Raw genomic sequence first — 20,083 nt, 5'->3', positions numbered from 1 at the left:
CTATGATCCTTTAGGGTATGAAACAACACTTTTAGGGGTTAAAGAGACCTTGGTTGATTAACATATAAGATTGGGGTTTGTTAGGATATTCCGACACATAGGATATAGTTAAGTTCAACTTGGTCTAGTATAGAGTTAGGTTAGAGTTAGGTAAAGTGTGTTTCTTTACCGTTGTACATTTTGTAACTTACAATCTGACGGTCACGATATGTAGTGATCCGACGGTTCACTCTCACCTCGGTATTACCGACACTTGATCCGTGGCTTGACACCCGATTGGTCCATGAGTTCTATTTAAAGCGCATGGAGGGTCATTGTTCGGGTAATCCGTGCATGAGAGAAGCTTATGTAAATTTTCATTCTTTGATTAATAAATTGTCTGTACCCACGTTGGGACAGGCCGTGGACTGTTTCCCTCCTTGCACTCTGAGGGTTTTAACCACGTCAAAAATACTGGTGTATTGATTTGAGATCTGGTTGTGAGCGGTGTCCTTTTGGTATTCTTCTGTGGAACTTACCCTGTAAATTCCTACATGGTATCAGAGCTATTTGAGGGCCGCGTCCGTTGGTGATCCAAATCTGAAGCCGGTAGAACTGCATGCGGCTGTCGTTTCCTAGATCTGCTGTTTCTGACTGCTTTCGGGCCGAGAGGACTGCTCTGTTGCGTTCGGAGCATCTGTTTCAGTGAGGAACCCCTTTCGTTTCACGCGAAAAGGTTTCCGGTAGCCCTAGCTGCGTCATTTTTCAGATCGGGAGGTATACAGTGTTTTTTTTTGCAGTTTACTGTCATTTTCTCTCTGCTTATTTCGGTTTCGGTTTATTTAGCCTTTTTTTTTCCCGGATCTATACCTTTCATTTCTGCGTATGCTCTTTGCCCTGCGACTCTGTGCGATCTGGGCAAATCAGAAACAGAAAGAAAGGATTTTTCTCATGCGTATGCTCTTTTCCCTGCACCTTAGTGTGATCTCGGAAAATCAGAAACATTGAGAAAAATATTTAGTTTTTCGGCTAAAAGCTAACTTTGAGATTTTTTTTAAATTTCTAGTTTTTTGGCTAAAGCTAACTTCGAGCCGTAAGGTTCGTTTTTCTTTGGATATTCGTGTTGGGTTTTGTGTTTTGTGTTTTGTAGGGGAAAAGAGTCTTCCCAAGGCAAGCACGCAAATCGAGGCCCCCCCCCCCCCCCCCCCCCTCTCTCTCTCTCTCTCTCTCTCTCTCTCTCTCTCAAATCTTTTGTATAGATCAATTGGTTCAAAGACCTTTTAAGAGAGTAGAGGTCTTGGGTTCAAGTCTCCATTTTGTGGGGGCGGATTTTTTCATTCCCGCACATTCGCGCACTTTGCCGGCAACGTCAACAATTTTTTTTTCAAAAAGCCATAACTTCTTCATCCGGAAGCCTTTTTCAGAGCCGTTTTTTTTAAAACCGCCTATTTTTTCGAGATCTATCCATTGGACCACTTACTTTCAGCATCTTCAGCTTCAGTTGTTTTTCAAAAATGGAAAGTCCATGCCAAGTCATTCTTGACAGCACTAACTACTTCCAATGGGTAGCCTACATGGGAGATTTACTTAGAAGTAAAGGTCTCTTCAGAATAGCCACAGACCAAGAGAAGAAACCCAAAGATGAAGACAAGGCCGAAAAATGGGAAAATCGACAAGATCAAGCACGTGGCTTGATAGGAATGTCTGTTTCTCCTGATCTTAGATTCCACATTGCAGAAATTGAAACTCCTCATGAAGCATTAGAAAAACTTGCTAAAGTTTTTGGGATTAAAAATGAAATTAGAGCCCATCAACTTGAAAATGAGCTGCTTACTTTGGATCCTAATAATTTTTCTTGCATTGAAGATTTCTTGTCAAATTCAAGAACCTTAGATATCTCTTGGAAGGTGTTAAAGTTAAGAAAGATGATGGTAACCTTATTTATTCCATCCTTACTAAGTTGGGCCAGCCTACTCTGTATTTGTTTCCACTTTCCATTCTACCAGGGAAGCTTTCATTTGTCAAGGCAAAGACTACAAGCCCCCTTCCTTTGACTCCTTTTGTGATTCCTTAATAAGAGAACAAGAAAAACTCTTACACCTTGGTCTTCTTAATCTTGGAAACTCTTCCACAAAAGCGTTAGCCGCCCAGCAGCAACCAAATTCAAAGAATCCTAAGAAGTCTTATCCTCAAAGGAATGGTCCTAAACCAACTCAGCCTCAAGATGAAAGATCATTTCAGCAATATGATAAGACCAATAAAAACAAATGGAAGAAGACTGATAGACATTGTAACTTTTGTAATCGAGATGGCCACTTAGAATCTAAATGCTTTAAGAAGATGGAAGCCTTGGAAGCCGCAATGAAGAAACATAACATCCATCTGGAGCCTACTTCAACTTCAACTTCCGGAACGGCATTTTCTGCATGTCATCGTCAATCATCTCAGTCTGGTTATGCATTAAATGTATCTTCTTCTTCTTCTCATTCTCATGAGTGGCTCATTGATTCTGGAGCCTCTTGTCACATGGCCAAAAACCAAGCCATGTTTTCTTCTTTAAATGATTGTAACACCAAAAATATATATGTTGGTGATGATAGATCTCTTAATGTTGTAGGGACTGGAACTGTTCATCTAGACAATGGTCAGTTCAATGATGTATTATGTGTTCCAAACTTATCCTGCAACCTTCTATCTGTCTATCAGATAACTCATTCAGGTGAAGGTAAAATTGTTGAATTTTCACCTCATGATGTTGTAATCAAGGATCTAAAAGATCCTAAACAGATTCTAGCTACTGGTCTTGCTGATGATTCCAAAAGGTTGTATAAGTTTCACAACTTTGGGTCATCCCATCTTCCCTCAGTATTTGTTGCTCATAATGATGAAGTGAGCAAACTTTGGCATGAGCGGTATGGTCACTTAAACTATCGCTCCCTTCAGCATCTATGTAAAGAAAACATGGTGACAGGTCTTCCTATGGTATCTTGCAAAGATGGTGTTTGTTCCGGATGTGTACTCGGAAAACATCATCGGGACAGTTTTGACAAACGTGCCTCTTGGCACGCCTCAGCCCCTTTACAGCTTGTGCACAGTGATTTATGTGGTCCTCTTCCTGTTGCTTCATTCTCTGGCTGCAAGTACTTCTTAACTTTCATTGATGATTTCTCTAGACGCACTTGGGTATACTTCTTAAAACTCAAGAGCGAAGTATTTACCACCTTTTTGGCCTTCAAAGCATTCGTTGAAAAACAATCTGGACATCAAATTCTTAAGCTAAGAACTGATAATGGTGGAGAATATGTTAAAAATGCATTCATCAACTTTTGCACCGAAAATGGAATTCAAATGCAACATACTGTTCCATACACTCCACAACAAAATGGTGTAGCTGAAAGGAAAAATCGCACCTTAAAGGAAATGGCTAATTGTATGCTGCAATCTAAAGGACTCAGTCTTAGTTTTTGGGCCGAAGCAATTAATTGTGCAAATTATATAATCAATCGCACTCCTACTAAGGTTCTAGAGAATATCACTCCAGAAGAAGCTTGGAGTTCCATTAAACCAGATGTAAGTCACTTTCGTGTGTTTGGAAGTGAAGCATGGGCCCATATTCCAGATGAAAAGCATAAAGCTTTAGAACCTAAGAGTGAGAAATGTACTTTTGTTGGATATTCTGAAGATGTAAAAGGCTATAGACTTATTCCATTTAAGTCCAAAAATGTTATCATTAGAAGAGATGTAAAATTTGATGAAAATAAATCGGCCTGCGAGCCTAGTCCGGCGGATGTGCCACCTCTTCCCATCTCTTCTATCTTTGAAAACATTTCTTCTTCTGATGATGAAAGCGAGGATGATAATCCTTCCCCACCTTCTCAGGATCCTCAACTTCCAAGATGGGTCCGTGCTACTCGGGATGCAGCAGGTGATCTTGCCGGTGATCCTACAGATCAGCGACGTACACGTTCTCAGTTTGAAAGAGCCTCTTCTTTACTGGCTCAAGCTCCAGTAAATCATGATCCTGACACTTTTGCAGAAGCTTCAGGCCATCCACATTGGGAAACAGCTATGAATGAAGAATATCATTCATTGATGACAAATGATACATGGGATCTTGTTCCTCTACCAAAGGGACGCAAACTTGTTAGATGCAAATGGGTTTACAGAACCAAGTATGGACCAGATGGGAAAGTTAATAAACATAAAGCTCGTCTAGTTGCTAAGGGCTTTTCACAGGTTGAAGGCATTGACTACACTGAAACCTTCTCTCCAGTTGCCAAAATGAACTCTATCCGCCTTGTTCTTTCCCTTGCTGCCTCTTTAAAATGGGAAGTCCATCAAATGGATGTTAAATCTGCCTTCTTGCATGGGGACTTGCAGGAAGAAATCTATATGGAACAACCCATTGGCTTCATACAAACAGACTCCAGCCTCGTTTGTCGACTTAAGAAATCCCTTTATGGCCTCAAGCAAGCTCCTCGAGCTTGGTATGCCAAAATGGATAGCTTTCTTTTAGAATCTGGCTTTTCTAGGTGTCATTCTGACAATACTGTCTACACCAAGAAAGTGGGCAACTCTCTCATCATCCTTGTTCTTTATGTTGATGATCTTATTCTTACTGGTAGTGATCCCAACCTTATAAACCATGTGAAGTCCAGCCTTAAAAAGAAATTTGAAATGACAGACTTAGGACACTTACACTATTTTCTCGGTCTTCAAGTCTTGCAATCCCAAGAGGGTATTTTCCTTTCCCAGTCCAAGTATGCTTGTGATATTCTTCGTCATTTTCACATGGAAGACTGTAAGCCAGCCCCTTCTCCCTTTCAGTCTGGAGTCAAACTTTCAGTCTCTTGTACTTCTCCTGAAGTTGATGCTACCTTATACCGTCAACTTGTCGGAAAACTCTTGTATTTAACCCATACTCGTCCTGATCTTTCCTTTGTTGTTGGCCTTGTTGCTCGTTTTATGCAAAACCCCCGTGAAAGTCATTGGAAAGCAGCTAAAAGAATACTTCGTTATGTTCGAGGTACAATACAGTTTGGGATTCATTACAGTGCCAAAGCAGCTCCTCTGTTAGTTGGTTTCACTGATTCTGATTGGGCTGGTGACCTTGATGATCGGAAGTCTACTGCCGGTTATGTCTTCACTCTTGGTTCAGGACCTATTACATGGGCTTGTAAGAAACAGGCTGCCATTTCTCTTTCGTCAGCAGAAGCAGAGTATCGTGGTGCCGTGGAAGCTAGTAAGGAAGCCTTGTGGCTTCGTCAGATCCTATCAGAGTTTGGCTTTGAGCAGCAGCATCCAACCACACTTTGGTGTGATAATCAAAGTGCCATTCAGCTATGCAAAGATCCAGTCCAGCATCAGCGCAGCAAACACATTGAACTACACATGCACTTCATCAGAAAGCTCATTCATGACCATGTTCTTGAAGTGCAATATTGTCCAACGGATGATCAGGTTGCAGACATCTTCACAAAGGCTCTCACAGAGGCGAAGTTCACTAAACTTCGATATATGCTTGGAGTTCAGGAAGTTGTCACTAAGGGGGGATAGGCTCTAGTGCCTCCTTCCTTCTCCTATTGTGTCATATTTGTAAATCCTTCAATCCTATCCCAAGTTGTTCTTAAGGGGGGATGTTAGGATATTCCGACACATAGGATATAGTTAAGTTCAACTTGGTCTAGTATAGAGTTAGGTTAGAGTTAGGTAAAGTGTGTTTCTTTACCGTTGTACATTTTGTAACTTACAATCCGACGGTCACGATATGTAGTGATCCGACGGTTCACTCTCACCTCGGTATTACCGACACTTGATCCGTGGCTTGACACCCGATTGGTCCATGAGTTCTATTTAAAGCGCATGGAGGGTCATTGTTCGGGTAATCCGTGCATGAGAGAAGCTTATGTAAATTTTCATTCTTTGATTAATAAATTGTCTGTACCCACGTTGGGACAGGCCGTGGACTGTTTCCCTCCTTGCACTCTGAGGGTTTTAACCACGTCAAAAATACTGGTGTATTGATTTGAGATCTGGTTGTGAGCGGTGTCCTTTTGGTATTCTTCTGTGGAACTTACCCTGTAAATTCCTACAGGGTTGCAGTGCCCAAAAATGTCTATAACAGTTGCCCTGTAAAGCATGAAGTCGTAAATCTTTTGATGTTGGGTGAAATGCTTTATCATGAGGATTCGAGGTATTCGAACTGGAAGGTGACCTGTATAAGATACAATACAATATATCATCATCATATTATTTTCATGACCTAGCTGAAGCGGGCATCCCCATGCTCAGCTTTGTAAATTCATTTTCATGTGCATAGGACAGATGATTGTCTGCAGTTGCAGACTGGTGATTCTTTATATGTAGAGTCATCATCCCTTAGCTTGGATGATCATCTATGCAGCTTCTATGTACATTTGATGTCTTTATATTCCTGAATATATTGCAGCCCTGATGGATGAAACTAGATCTAGGGTCTTCAAACTCGTTCAATCTTTGCCCGATGTACAAGTCGATCCATGTGAAAATATGTTCTGAAGTCAAACATGGAAAGACATCACCTGATTACCAGCCAATGATGTAAGTTGTTAATAGGCATGAGAGGAATCACCGATAATGATAATGACCCTCAAGGTACTACAGTACAATTCATGTTGTGTGAATATATGATCCGATGTCGAACACCACGCAAAATCTTTTGGTTGAAGGCCATTGATACAAACCTGTCGCTGGAAATGAGAAACTTTCCATTAAGGCATGTAAGCTTCAAAGTACTGAAAGGGTTGTTTCTAAGTCAACTTCTTGGATAATGAGCTGATGTCGACAAGAAGTGACCCGTCATAGGAGGGCCTTAATGTATCCCACATCTATGACATGAAATGAAGCAAATGATTTTCTGGAGGTGAAAACGATCTGATGATACAAGGTTCAGGAATGGCGGTCATGAAAAATTGAGGGTGAAGGTATTACAGTGAATGAGGCATTAACTGGATGGTGAATTCTCTGAATGACTTCTCTTGAACATATCGTTGACACTGAAATGGATTGGTAGCGTTAACCTCAAAAGATGGATGGTATGGAGGACCAATGGTGATATGACTAGTGAACAGAATAACCCAACCTGACTCAATCATGGTGATGGAGTGAAAGTGTCATGTTCAAGAGCGACCTGCTACCAATAAAATTCTTCAAGTTTTCTTCCCTTTTTCCCCAGTCATTGCTGACTAGTACCTCTTTATTTTTTTCAAGATTGAGGAGGATAACATATGCTTGTTCTATAATTTTCCCTTCAGGCAATCCTGTCACTATGTTTTAGCGAGCCGAGCGATAGTGAAACTCATTCTTGTCTAGATGGACAAGTTTGTCGCTATTGTTTTAACGAGTTTAACGACAAAGACAACTCGGTCTTTTTCATGTTTACAGAGTTTGAAAAGGGACGAAAAGGAAACTCCAACAATTATTTTTTGTAGCATAATCCCTTGAGTCCAAAAAAGATTAAAATAATACAAAAGTGATGACTTTTCGGATCACTTTAGCAAGCCAAAAAAGACAAGCGCTCGATCTTTTTTGCGGGATAATCCCTCAAGTCCAAAAATATTAAAATACAGGAGGGATATCACTTCCAATCACTTTAATGAGTTGGAGAGGCCAATTGCTCGACAATCTTTTCATATTTAGTGAGTTCGAAAAGAGTTTAAAGTTGACTCATCTTTTGAGGAACGAGTGGCATCTAGGGTAGCAGCTAGTTCCTAGTAATCTTGGAACTTCTCAAAACATGGTGACGTGAAGAGGGTGGCTAACAGGACCACTCATCGCAATTGTTCCTCAAAATTGTAAACAATCAAGTGGAAGCATATGATCGGCCAAATAGATGGAGGTGATGGAAGGAACACAACCAAGGTTCGAAAGGCAGATAGAATGGCAATCACAAAGGTTATTTACCGAAGGTGGGTTCATTTTTTAACAAGCTTGAAATCTGGGGGAACATATGCTCAGTGGCGGGTTTATTTTTTAACGAGCTTGAACCTTGGAGAAACATTGCTCATAGCAGCAATCAAAGATGTCCCTCATTGTTAGGTTCATTTTTAATGAGATTGAACTCTACAATAACATAGGCTCAGTTTCCTTTTTACGTAAGCTAGAAATGACCAAACTAAAAAGCTAAAAAAATTAGAAAGCTAAGGAACTACTAAGGCTAGGTAGGATAGTTTCGTCTTCCATTTAGACAAAACACTTCCTTTGCTTCGTCTACATGCTGCTGACAAAGGTGAATGGTGGATTAGACCAATGACCTAACCTAAGAAGTTAAAAACTAAAAAGCTAAAAGATCTAAAAAGCTAAAAAATGAAATTGGTCATTTTTCACTTGCATAAAAAGATTTGCATGCCCCTAGGCATTGAGAAAAGGAGAGTTTCCATGTGACCATGTGGAAGTTACTACGGTTAAGCAGGATCATTTTTCTCAATGGTTAGACAAAAAACTTCCTTCCCTTCTTCTGTAGCACAGAAAAAGGTGAATGGTGTTTCAAACCAATCACGTAACCTATAGGGAAACCTATATTTTCAGCTGGGTTAGTGTGCCGAAGTAGACCAGGGTGCATGCCCCCTAAGCTTCATTACATTCATCGGACTCCTCACTGCAATCAGGTGGATGGAATGAAAGTTGAAGAGACATTCTTGACACAAAAGGACCATTTAGGGACGATGTCTAACTTGAAGTTGTTTTTGAACCGGGAAATGAAAGCTGGTCAACAGTGACAATTTTTCCTTCATGTGGGCAACACATCACTCGAAAGAGTGTTGAAACAATAGCTTCCATGTTATAAACATAGTCACGTCTGAGGAGCAGAATGTAATCTAACGGTCCTTGGACCGCCTGTTAGCACTCGAAGGAACTGATTTTAGGCTAGTAAATTGATATGGAAAGGGGTTTTTAATAAATGATTGGGTTTTCTGGGCTGTGTGGGGCAAAGACAGCAAGAGCAGAGATTTAATCAAAGGCACAGATTAATCCATAAGGCGAGGTAGGAGTGAAGTTTAACAATTAAATTGAAATTAAATGGCAATGTAAAGACTGTTTAAGAAAGCAGAAAAGGGCATTAAACAATGAGTCCTTTCCAACAGAAGAAAATTACACAAATACTGACGCTGCTTCAAGGCAGAGAAAATAAATTGGATTCTGCCTATCTTACTGCAAAAGCATTCAGCTTGAACGATTATGAATGGACTGTGAACATAACAAGGAAACATATGAAAACAGAAGAAAAGACAAATGCTAAATTTTCACACCACAAGAATCTTACAGATCAGAGCTGCACCATTTAATTATTTCTCTGTCAAAAACTGTACAGTGAAAACTCTGTATTTCTCCAACAGTGTTTCAGAACTCTCTCCCCAAGTGATTTTTTAATACAATAAATAGACTCAACTCTGAAAAACACCCATCGACCAAAATAAGGGATGGTTTTATCATCATTAAACAAACAAAACTAAAAATCCAATCAGTGTTTCTGAAGATAGAATAGCGCTCCATTTTCTACTCAAATCTGTTGATAACTGATGAAGAGGTGGCACTTATAGGTGTCAATCCCATTACTGAAGATAAACATAGGCAATCGAATCTTGTTCTCTGCTGTGGCAAGTATTCTTCATTTTATTTTAGGCGTATTTTGACTTGGCATTTTTCATTTTCTATTTTAAATAAAAACCAATTTTTAATAAAACTAGCCCTTTTACTTTTTATCTCCTTCTTTTTCACAATGCTCATGTGTAACTTCTTCAAAAGCAGCTGAAAGTTTGAAAGTTGATCTTCTCTATCTTGGCCAGCTCTTTCATGCGAAGCCAAGGTGTCAATATGGGTTGTGCAGCTGTTGAAGATGCAAAAAGAAGTTGTTGCGTCTTTCGTATTATGTTACACATGCTTATCCTCTGACACGGAGTTCTCAAGATCAGATCGAAACAATTTCAAATCGGATTGCAGGCTACTAATTTGCTGAACAATGCCAGGCGCTGACACGTACATAAGTGATGCTCCTTGCCGATGTGATAATATGGCTTGTACAACTCGCACAACTCCTGTAACAATCACCATTGATTTGGAGAGGAACCAGAAGTACATACCAATTGCAATAATGACTAATAGTGCCAGAAAGTATTTGGGTGGAGCATGAATAAAATGCGTTGGACGACTGTGCAACAATTTTTGCTCAGATTTTCTTCTCAGAATAATTGATTGTTTCACCTTCTCCACTATAAATGAAATATCGTTCCATCTCCTCTCGCTTGTGTATGGTTTGCTGCTTTTTCCCTTTTCGAAATCAAAGCCGATCCATTTCGGAGAGAGCTGGTAAATGTTTCATTTTGGAAATTTGCAATCAAATCTGACTCTCCATCTTTGTATCTCTTCACTCCACTTTTTGAATGTTGCAGCTTCCCTCCAAGGTGTTGGCCAATGGAAATAAACCAGGAATTCCAACTTTGATACTTGTTGGAATATTTTCTCAGCTCTTTCACTTTATCAGCATTACTAGCAACTCCATCCTCCCAATCAAGCAAACCATTTCCAATATTTCCATTCCTGCGATCAAAGTCCATTCTCTGGGGATTTTTTTATGAAAAGGAGCGATTTACAGATATAAGCAGTCTATCATCGATTACAGGACTTTTCAATTCTGGACTAGAAACAGAGATACTCGCTTTGCCTTCGAAATCATACAGTTGTGACCCAAAAACTGGACTTTGACGAAGTTCATCCACCATTGATGTTTGTGCACCTTCTTGAATGTCCCTGTTCAATCCAGAACTTCTTAGTTCTATCGTCGATCAAATTGGAATGACAGAGAATGAAATACAATTCTCTCTTCAACCAAGGCTTGTTTCCCAACATTGATAACACCACAATCATGCTAAAATCTACTGAGCAACCTTTAGAAGCCTACTTGCAAGTCGATGGAGCCGATTTGATAAGAAACTGGGCGCAAAACAAAAATTTTCTGGGCTCTGTCACTGTATGGGTAGCGCGCCTACCCAACGCGTAGCGCACACTGTGTGCGTAGCGCCCGTGGTATTTAACACTGGCTGGTGAGGCCTAGTGCGTAGCGCGCACTATGTGCGTAGCACACACCTTGTATGGGTAGCGCACTATGTTACATTCATATGAAAATACATTGCAGCAGCCCATTAGGCCATTACTTTACAATGACATGCACCGATATGACCTCTTTCTGGTTGCTTCAAAATTCAAATGACCTTGGGAATGGTTGAATTAGAGATCGGTAGAGGTATTTGGATTACTATCAACAATATTTGATTGTGAAGGTGAAGGTAAAGATGAATAGGACTGAGGAGGGTTGACATCTACAAAGGGAGGTTGCGTAAGTGGGGGAAAACTGGGGTCCTTACAGGTGAGCAACAAAGTAACCTGAGACATGGCAGGACGTAGAACTGTAGAAGCTTGAGTGCACAGGAGAGCTATACGAGCAACGTTAATTGCCTCACCGTGGTGATGTTTCTCTATGTTGTCATCGATTATCTCTGAAAGTGTAGGTGATATATAATGATTCCACACCAACGCTAGAAGAGATTGTGATGTATAAAACTGACTGTGATTCTTTCTACGACTAATAATCTCGAAAACTAACACCCTAAAAATGTACACATCAACTTTTTTGGTCAATTGCCCATGCATTACATAGTCTGGAGCTACGTAACCTAAAGTTCCAGCAATCCCCGTGCTCAGATGAGATTGATCCTCGGGAATGTCTTTGGCCCACTGCCTTTGTCTTTTAACTGATTTTCCAAGTTGAACTGATAACTCTTGTCTATCTATTGCAGGGTTGCTGAAGCTAGTGCCATTGAGGAACTGTAGAGCTTTGGAGCACTTTTGACAAATTTACATATTCTAAAAAGACAGATTTGATGATTTCTTCTTCAAAACAGGGTTTTGAAGAAGAAACACTCTCAAGCCTTATTGACTATGAAACTTAGCAATGGAAACTGAACCCTTCATGCGGCTAAGTCAACAAAACCCTAGACCTAAAACCCCTAAAGACTCTTTGCCATCCATGACTATAAATGACAAGAAATGAACCTTGGTGAATTTGACTACAGCGGGCTGACAATATGGAGTCTAACATTGGCTCCAATGGGGATGGAAGTTGCCACTTTGTGGAGGTGCCAAGAACATCAGAGGTTTGGTAGAGCAGACAGTGCCTCCGTCCATTGGGCGATGGAGTCATTATTTCAATCAACCACACAAAATTTTGACTCATTTCTTAATTGAAACTGACTGAAAAGAGTGAAAAACTGGTTCAACAAACTTCACACTAAAACTGTAATGAGACTCAGAATGAAATGCTACCTATTGGCTGCTTATTTATTTACAAAATCTACCCTAATTTGCTGTAAAAACAATAGATCATGTAATACTGAAATGCCAGATCAACCATTCAAGTAAACCTGAAAATGATGCCGCTTGAGAATGCTTCAACCAGATCACAGATGCGATCACTGGTAGCCCTACATGCACGTAATGAGCCTGATCATGTAAAAGACAGTTTGATTTGTCAGTCAAACTGAAAAACATTTCCATGTATATCGCAATAGGATCGCGAAAGCCAGACTCCGTTTGTTGCCCCAACTCTGCAATACATACTTCCAGCTGCACACTGTCAATGCAAACATATGTAGGCAACTCTATTATTTCTTGTTTCGAAGGAGGAAAAGTTTCCAAGAACTTTTTAGGGTCTCAGAAATCATATGATTGGATCTACTCATTCAAATACTGAATTTCCTTCTCAATTCTTTCAACAACTAACTCACAAACACCAGTTTTAGCTTCAAGAGGTAGCTTCGGAGATTTCAAACATTGAAGCAAGGCACTGAAAAAATCTTCATTAATTTCAAAATCTGCTAACTGATTTCTTACTTATTTTACAGCTTCACACAGTGAAGGGTTTGCCACATACCCTACCATTGCATAAATGGATCAGCGAGCACTAGAATGTCTGGATCAAGTTGGAGTCGCCAGGTGAATGTTTCAGCCTTCATATGTGTTTGACTGCTGTCCACCATCAGTATCAGATTGGCAACTTGATTTCATGTACTGGGGCAAGACAATCTCCAAGTCGAATGTCACATCAACAACAAACCATCTTCCCCAGTATGGTCGCCACTATGTCCCAATCAAGCAAACCATTTCCAATATTTCCATTCCTGCGATCAAAGTCCATTCTCTGGGGATTTTTTGATGAAAAGGAGTAATTTACAGATATAAGCAGTCTATCATCGATTACAGGACTTCTCAATTCTGGACTAGAAACAGAGATACTCGCTTTGCCTTCGAAATCATACAATTGTGACCCAAAAACTGGACTTTGACGAAGTTCATCCACCATTGATGTTTGTGCACCTTCTTGAATGTCCCTGTTCAATCCAAAACTTCTTAGTTCTATCGTCGATCAAATTGGAATGACAGAGAATGAAATATAATTCTCTCTTCAACCAAGGTTTGTTTCCCAACATTGATAACACCACAATCATGCTAAAATCTACTGAGCAACCTTTATAAGCCTACTTGCAAGTCGATGGAGCCGATTTGATAAGAAACTGGGCACAAAACAAAAATTTTCTAGGCTCTGTCACTGTATGGGTAGCGCGCCTACCCAACGCGTAGTGCACACTGTGTGCGTACCACCTGTGGTATTTAACACTGGCTGGTGAGGCCTAGTGCGTTGTTATCACTCAGGTTGTCCCTCAGGTTGTAATAAAGGGATACGACCGAGGTAACCACAGACCAACTTTGGACTACAAGTTCTAGCCAGCCTGCAATCAGAGAGGGCTCTCTCTTTATGATTCAGATTTGTTGAAATTGATTTTAGGCTAGGTATTGGGCTTGAGGGTTTTTTGTTTTGGTTTTGGTGGGAAAATTGATGTCTTCGAGTAGAGAGGAAAAGCATAGTCTGATAAGTTTCAAACCATTGGGCATGGAGTCAAGGAGGAAGACTGGTGGTGCGTTTTATTGATCACAAGAGACATATATGGAGCAAGGTAGCTGCACATGAAACAATGTTTCAGGTTTAAAGATGGAATGAATGCTAAGGAATGAGAGGCAATCAAGAATCTCTCTTTCAGCTTAACAGAAGGAGATAACAGAGCTCTACCTAGGGGCAGTAAAGAATCCCTAGATAACTAGCGAACACAGGTGAATTAGGGTAAATATGAGCCAGACGGAATTCATATTCATTACCAATTCATTCAGATGAAAACATACAGAAACAGCAGAAATTGAGCATAGCGTGTTGTAAACAAATTCTAAGCTAATCTTTCTTCCTACTATTCAGATAGTGGTTAACAATAAAACAGAGGTAAGATGCACTTATTATTCCAGGCTGTAGCACAAGAATTCCACATTCAGTCTTCAGAAATCTTTAACAACACATCAGACGGTCATACTCCAAACTCTTCAGCAGTCTTTGATTATAGAAAAAATCTCAGGTATATAGTGCGAGTCTCTAGTGAGAATTATCAATCGACCAACCCTTAAAATAGTGCAAAGGGTGGTATATATAGGGAAAACTCTTCAAAATTGCTTATCTACAGTTTGACCTCAGCAGGTTTGGAGGAAAGATGATTATTTTAACCTAATCCCATCCAGAAATAAATGCATAAAATATCTTGAGCTGCGCTGAGGGCCGCCGTATGGGGACTGAGTAAATGTGTTGTCCTCGGTGGCTTGGTGCAGTTGTCTCTGCAATAACTGTGCATGGGTCTCTGCTCCATTGTAGTTCGGTGTCCTTAAATGCTTCAACTGTGATTTGAGAGCTGGGATGGGCTTTCACCGCCTGATTTGACTTTCTTGGCAGCCATTCAATGCTAACCTACTTTGGGAACTGCAGGTTTCTTTTAAACAATTTAACTGGTACACTTTGCTACTTCTCTTTCCTCTGATACTCTATGACAAATGAATTGCGTCGCTTCTCTCCTTTGCTGTGGGTCTAATAAAAAATTAATGGCCACTGTTCGGCCTCTGTTTCCTCTAGAACTGTCTTCTGCTCCTTTCTGCATCCTTCGCAAAGAAAAACGGGTCATTCGGCGCCTTTCGAACTTGCTGGGGGCTGCGCGATGAAAAGATTCCCCATTTTGGCCTCGCACATCAAAAACTGCCTCAGAAACTGATTCCGGGGCTCCAGAGTGGGATTTTCGCCCTTCACGCCAAAGTTGCTGATGACATCAGCAGGTGGGACCTCGTACGGCGGGTGACGTCAGCATGATGACGTCAGCATGTACGGAGATGATGTGGCAGTACGGAGGGTCTGGTGATGTGGTAGGACACGTGGCAGGGACGTGGCAGGGTGACTCGGTAGTACAGTGGCAGGGTGACTCGGCGGTACAGTGGCAGGAGGCCACGCAGGCGGATGACGTAAGTGTCGACGTGGTGCTGACGTAGGATGGAGGAGGGCAGTAAGCGGTTTCTCGGCGCACCGCCTTTGAGGAAGAGTGGTTTTGTCAGGGGGGGCTCCGCCACAGCCCAGGAGGCGACGCGTGGCAGGAGTACGGCGACAATACCACCCATCTCCTGGATGCTAACCTTCTGGCGACTCGGAGATGGGACGGACCCGCCAACCGTTGATTTGGGCACAGAAGGATCGGACGGCTGGCGGTAAGGATGAGTTAGTGGAGGGGTAAGGGGCAGGAATATGCACGGAATATTCTAAATTTAATAAAGCGCGGTGGGATTTTAAAACTTTGGTTTATGTGGGTTTTGGGGGTTATAAACGGGCGCGGGTTCATATATTTCCACTTGGGACTTAGGGATAGGGGCGTTATATGGGTTTTTTTGAAGGTTTTAAGGCTAGGGGGGAGGTTGTTAGCATGACCATGTGTCATCTAACTCCTGCTATGAATGGGCTAAAAACAGCCCCAGATAGACTGCTTTTTCCCTGACTAAGAAGAAATATGGCTATATTGCCAGGGAGGGGATATTTACATAGGGAAATTTTATATGCATAGTTTTAGTAGGGGAAGGGGAAAACTGATAGGGAGTTATATACTAGAGTTAGTAGTTAATATGGAGATGATAAGCAGGCGCTAAGGTGGGGGACCTTAGGGTAATTTTCAAGGGAAAAGTGACTCATAGATGAGACATCAAGAATCCTTGAGTGAGGCAGATCTTCACTAAGACAAATGACATGGAAAATGATGAAACTAAGAGGAATCAAGCAGGTCCTGACCCCTTTGGGGAAATTAGTGAGTGACTTGGGGAATTAGAAGAAGGGGGAGTTAGTGATGTCTAGTTTGAGCTCCTTCAGATGTAAGCCACCTGATTACTGTGATCTGAAAAGATAAAACACTTTGTAACACAAAACTGATCATAAATCATCATTCTGCAACCTCACAGCTACCTACCCAACCTACTCACCTAACATTTTTTCTTCTTTTTTGGTTTGGATGCACTTAGACTTGCAGACCCAGATTTACAATTTTTCTTTTGAATGTCTTCCTATCTAAATCTACACTTATTTCTGCCAAGGGCCCAGATTAAACAGTTGGGTCCCTTTGATTCTCTTCTTATCTACAAATCTGCCAAGATTACATTGTTTGGATAGATACATTCTCTATATTCTAAAACAGGAAATTGAAACCTAGGGAGACGAAGATTAGACTGTTTGGACCTCCCTTAAATGAAAACTCTTCAAAACTAGAACAACTCATCAAAATTGGAATACAGCAGTGCCATTTGGACTAGCACACTTCATGGCATATTGTGGAAATATGGAACACTGTAGCCTGCAAAGTATGACATATTTGGCATGTAAAAATGTCATTCATGAAGAATGAACACCTGTTGTAACAGGAGGTTAACAGTGGCTCCACTTAGGGATGGCTTTTCCTTGTGAAAAGACAAGAACAACAGGTCAGACTGCCTTGATTTTCTATTTGTTGCTATAGACTAGAAACATTTCTTTGTTTTGGCTGCTAAAAATGTGAAATTTTGAAATCTGAGCCATTCTCTCCTCAACTGAGTTACTGTGAACTGTGTAGCATCGCCTGCTTTCTTCTGCATGGTTGATAATTATGTACAATGCTGCTGGAACATGCCTTTGACTGCAAATAGTTCTTTTCTACCATGAATTGCTTGTAATGTGACAGTTTTCCTCTTGCTGTTTTGCTGAAATTGGTGTAGAGACAGAGCCTTTAAAACTGGAATACTTGCATTGGCTGTGTCTTCACAATTTTACTGCTGCTCCTTAAATAATCGACCTGCTTATACAAAAATAAAAACAGAGTGCTGATATATACAAATAAGACTGTACAAAAATATATACAAAGCTGCACTGTATCCCTTAAAAGGGATCATGGTAATGTTTCAGCATACAGCCATTAACAGGGCCTTCTTCAGCAGTGCCGTCCTCTATAGATCTGAGAAAGTAAGTGTTATTTCCCTGAACAGCAGAAACAACAAATGGCCCTTTCCATAAAAAATCAAACTTGGCATGTTTGCCCTTGTCTTCTCTTCTTGAGTCCCACCTTATAACTTTGTCACCAATATTGAAATCCTCAGCCTTGGCTCTCTTATCAAACATCTTTTTTAGCTTTTCTTGCAAAATTTGAGCTCTATCATAAACTTGTTCTCTAGTTTGCTGAAGATGAATGGTCTAATTAATTCTTCTTTGAATGTCATTTGGTTCAGCCTGAATTTTCTATAACATCTTGATAGTAGGAATGCCCAAGGATGAAGGAAATCTTGCCTCCATGCCATATACCAGCTCATAAGGGCTCATCCCAATTGATCTCTTTGTTGAAAGTCTGTCTGCCCACAGGGCATTTACCAGCTTTTTGTGCCAGTTCTTCTTGTTCTCTTCCAGCACTTTCTTTATGATGTTGAAGAGGCTTTTGTTAGATGATTCGACCAAGCCATTACCTTGAAGGTAATAGGCTATAGAGTGGCCCAAGGTAATATGAAATCTGTGGCAGAAATTGATCATCCTTTTGGACTTAAAGGTAGCGGCATTGTCAGTGATGATTTTCTCAGGGCAGCCAAATCTAGAAAGGAAATTGCACTCAAGGATTGGATAATGATGGTGTCAATGGCTTGCCTATAGGGAATGGCTTCAACCCACTTAGTGAAATAGTCAGTGGCTGTTAGGATCCATTTGTGTTGGCCTGAGGAAGAAGGACGGATTTCTCCAATGAAGTCAAGACCCCATTGTTGAAAAGGTTTTTCGGTTGAGATAGGTTTCAGGGGCAGGGGTAACAGCTTTCTCTTTCCCTCAAAGATTTGGCATTTGTGACATGACATGGAAAACTTCTTTACATCTGCAAAAAGAGTGGGCCAATGGAAACCAGCCCTTAAAATTTTATCAGCAGTGGACTTCCAATATAGATTTCCTCCATAATCACCTGCATGGAATTCTTTCATGACATTGTTAGTTTCATTCATGGTTAAACAATTAAGCAGTATACCTTCATGATTTCTCCAAAATAATGCACCATCTATAACACAAAACTTTAAAGCCTTCATTTTCAAAAATCTTTTCTTGGTCGTGGACAATCCTGGGGGAGCACATAGGTTTAACAATACAAAACATATATCAGCATACCATGGGGATTGCAAAAAGATTTCACTGATCTGTGGAGTCGCCAGCTCCGGTTCATTGTCCAGCTGGTTAATGTCTAAGGCTTGGAAATTTGTTTCGGACATCAGTTTAGCTAAACCTTGTCCCTTTATCAGCTTGGTTGGTTTTATTTCTATGTCATATTCAAGGATGTTTGCAATCCACTTGCCTCTTTTGCCTTCTAATCCTTCTTGGGTCAATATATCTTTTACAGCAGCGTGTGGGACATAGGCAATCACATGTGAATATAAAATGTACACTCTGAAATCCTTGATGGCCTTAACCAGTGCGTAGGCCTGCTTTTCCATGATTGGGTACTTCAAAGGGGCATCTCTTAAGGCTCGGCTAAAAAAAGCGATTGGCTTTTCAGCTCCCTGTTCATCCTTTTGTAAAAGGACAGTAGCTATAGTGTGATCAAATGCAAAAGAAAATATGATAAAATCTTTGTCAAACTGTGGGTTGGTTAGGACAGGGGTTTGGGTTAAGGCAGATTTTATACTCTCAAATGCTTGCTTGGTTTTGAAGAGACCATTTTACCTTGGCATCCTTCTTTAACATGTTGCTTAACAATCTTATCAGCTCAGCTAGATTTGGAATTAATCTTTTTAAGAAGTTGATTTTCCCAAGGAATGCTTGCAGCTCTTTTATGTTTCCTGGATATGGGATTTGGAGGATGGCTTGGATTCTTTCAGGGTCAATTCTGATCCCATCTTTTGATATGATGTGGCAAAGTAATTTGCCTTCTTCAAGGCCAAAGAGAGACTTTTTGGGATTCAAGGAAATGCCATATTTCCTACACGTCATGAATATTTGCCTAAGGTGCTTGAGGTGCTCTTCATCAGATTTGGAAAATGGGTCAATCAAGGTAGACAACTAGGAAGTCATGTATTTCTTTGGCAAAAGCAATATCCATTGCTCTTTGAAAGGTTGCACCAGCGTTTTTAAGTCTGAATGGCATCTTGACATACTTAAATGTTCCCCACGGTGTGGTAAAGGCTGTTTTGTCTTGGTTGTCTGGGTGAACAAGTATTTGGTTGAAACCTGAAAAGCCATCTAGCATAGAGATTCTAGATGACCCCACTACCCTTTGTAGGATGTGGTCCATTTTAGGCAAGGGATAGTGGTCTTTTAAGGAGACTTGGTTTAAATTTCTGAGATCTACACAAAGTCTGATTTCACCTGTCTTTTTCCTCATAGGAACAAGATTGGACACCCATTCAGAAAATTTGGTAGGTGCTATTATACCTGCTTCCCTCATCCTTTTTACTTCCTTCTCAATCGGGGGAAGAAGCATAGGGTTAATTCTTCTAAGTTTTTGTTTGAAGGGTTTCTGGTTTGGTTTTAAGGGGATTGTGTGCTGGATCACCGAGGTGTCATAGGATTTCAAATCCTCATAACTCCAAGCAAATACATCTGGGAACTCTTTGAACAAATCAATGTACTTGGGTTTTTGATCAGGAGGTAAATTTCAGGACAATTTGATCATTTTGG

Source organism: Pinus tabuliformis, chromosome 3_1, assembly GCF_031772625.1.
Source record: "Pinus tabuliformis cultivar Carrire ecotype Pingquan chromosome 3_1, CPIR1, whole genome shotgun sequence".
Lineage (NCBI taxonomy): Eukaryota > Viridiplantae > Streptophyta > Pinopsida > Pinales > Pinaceae > Pinus > Pinus tabuliformis.
The sequence above is the reverse complement of the archived record's forward strand: the minus strand, read 5'-3'. Positions refer to the sequence as shown.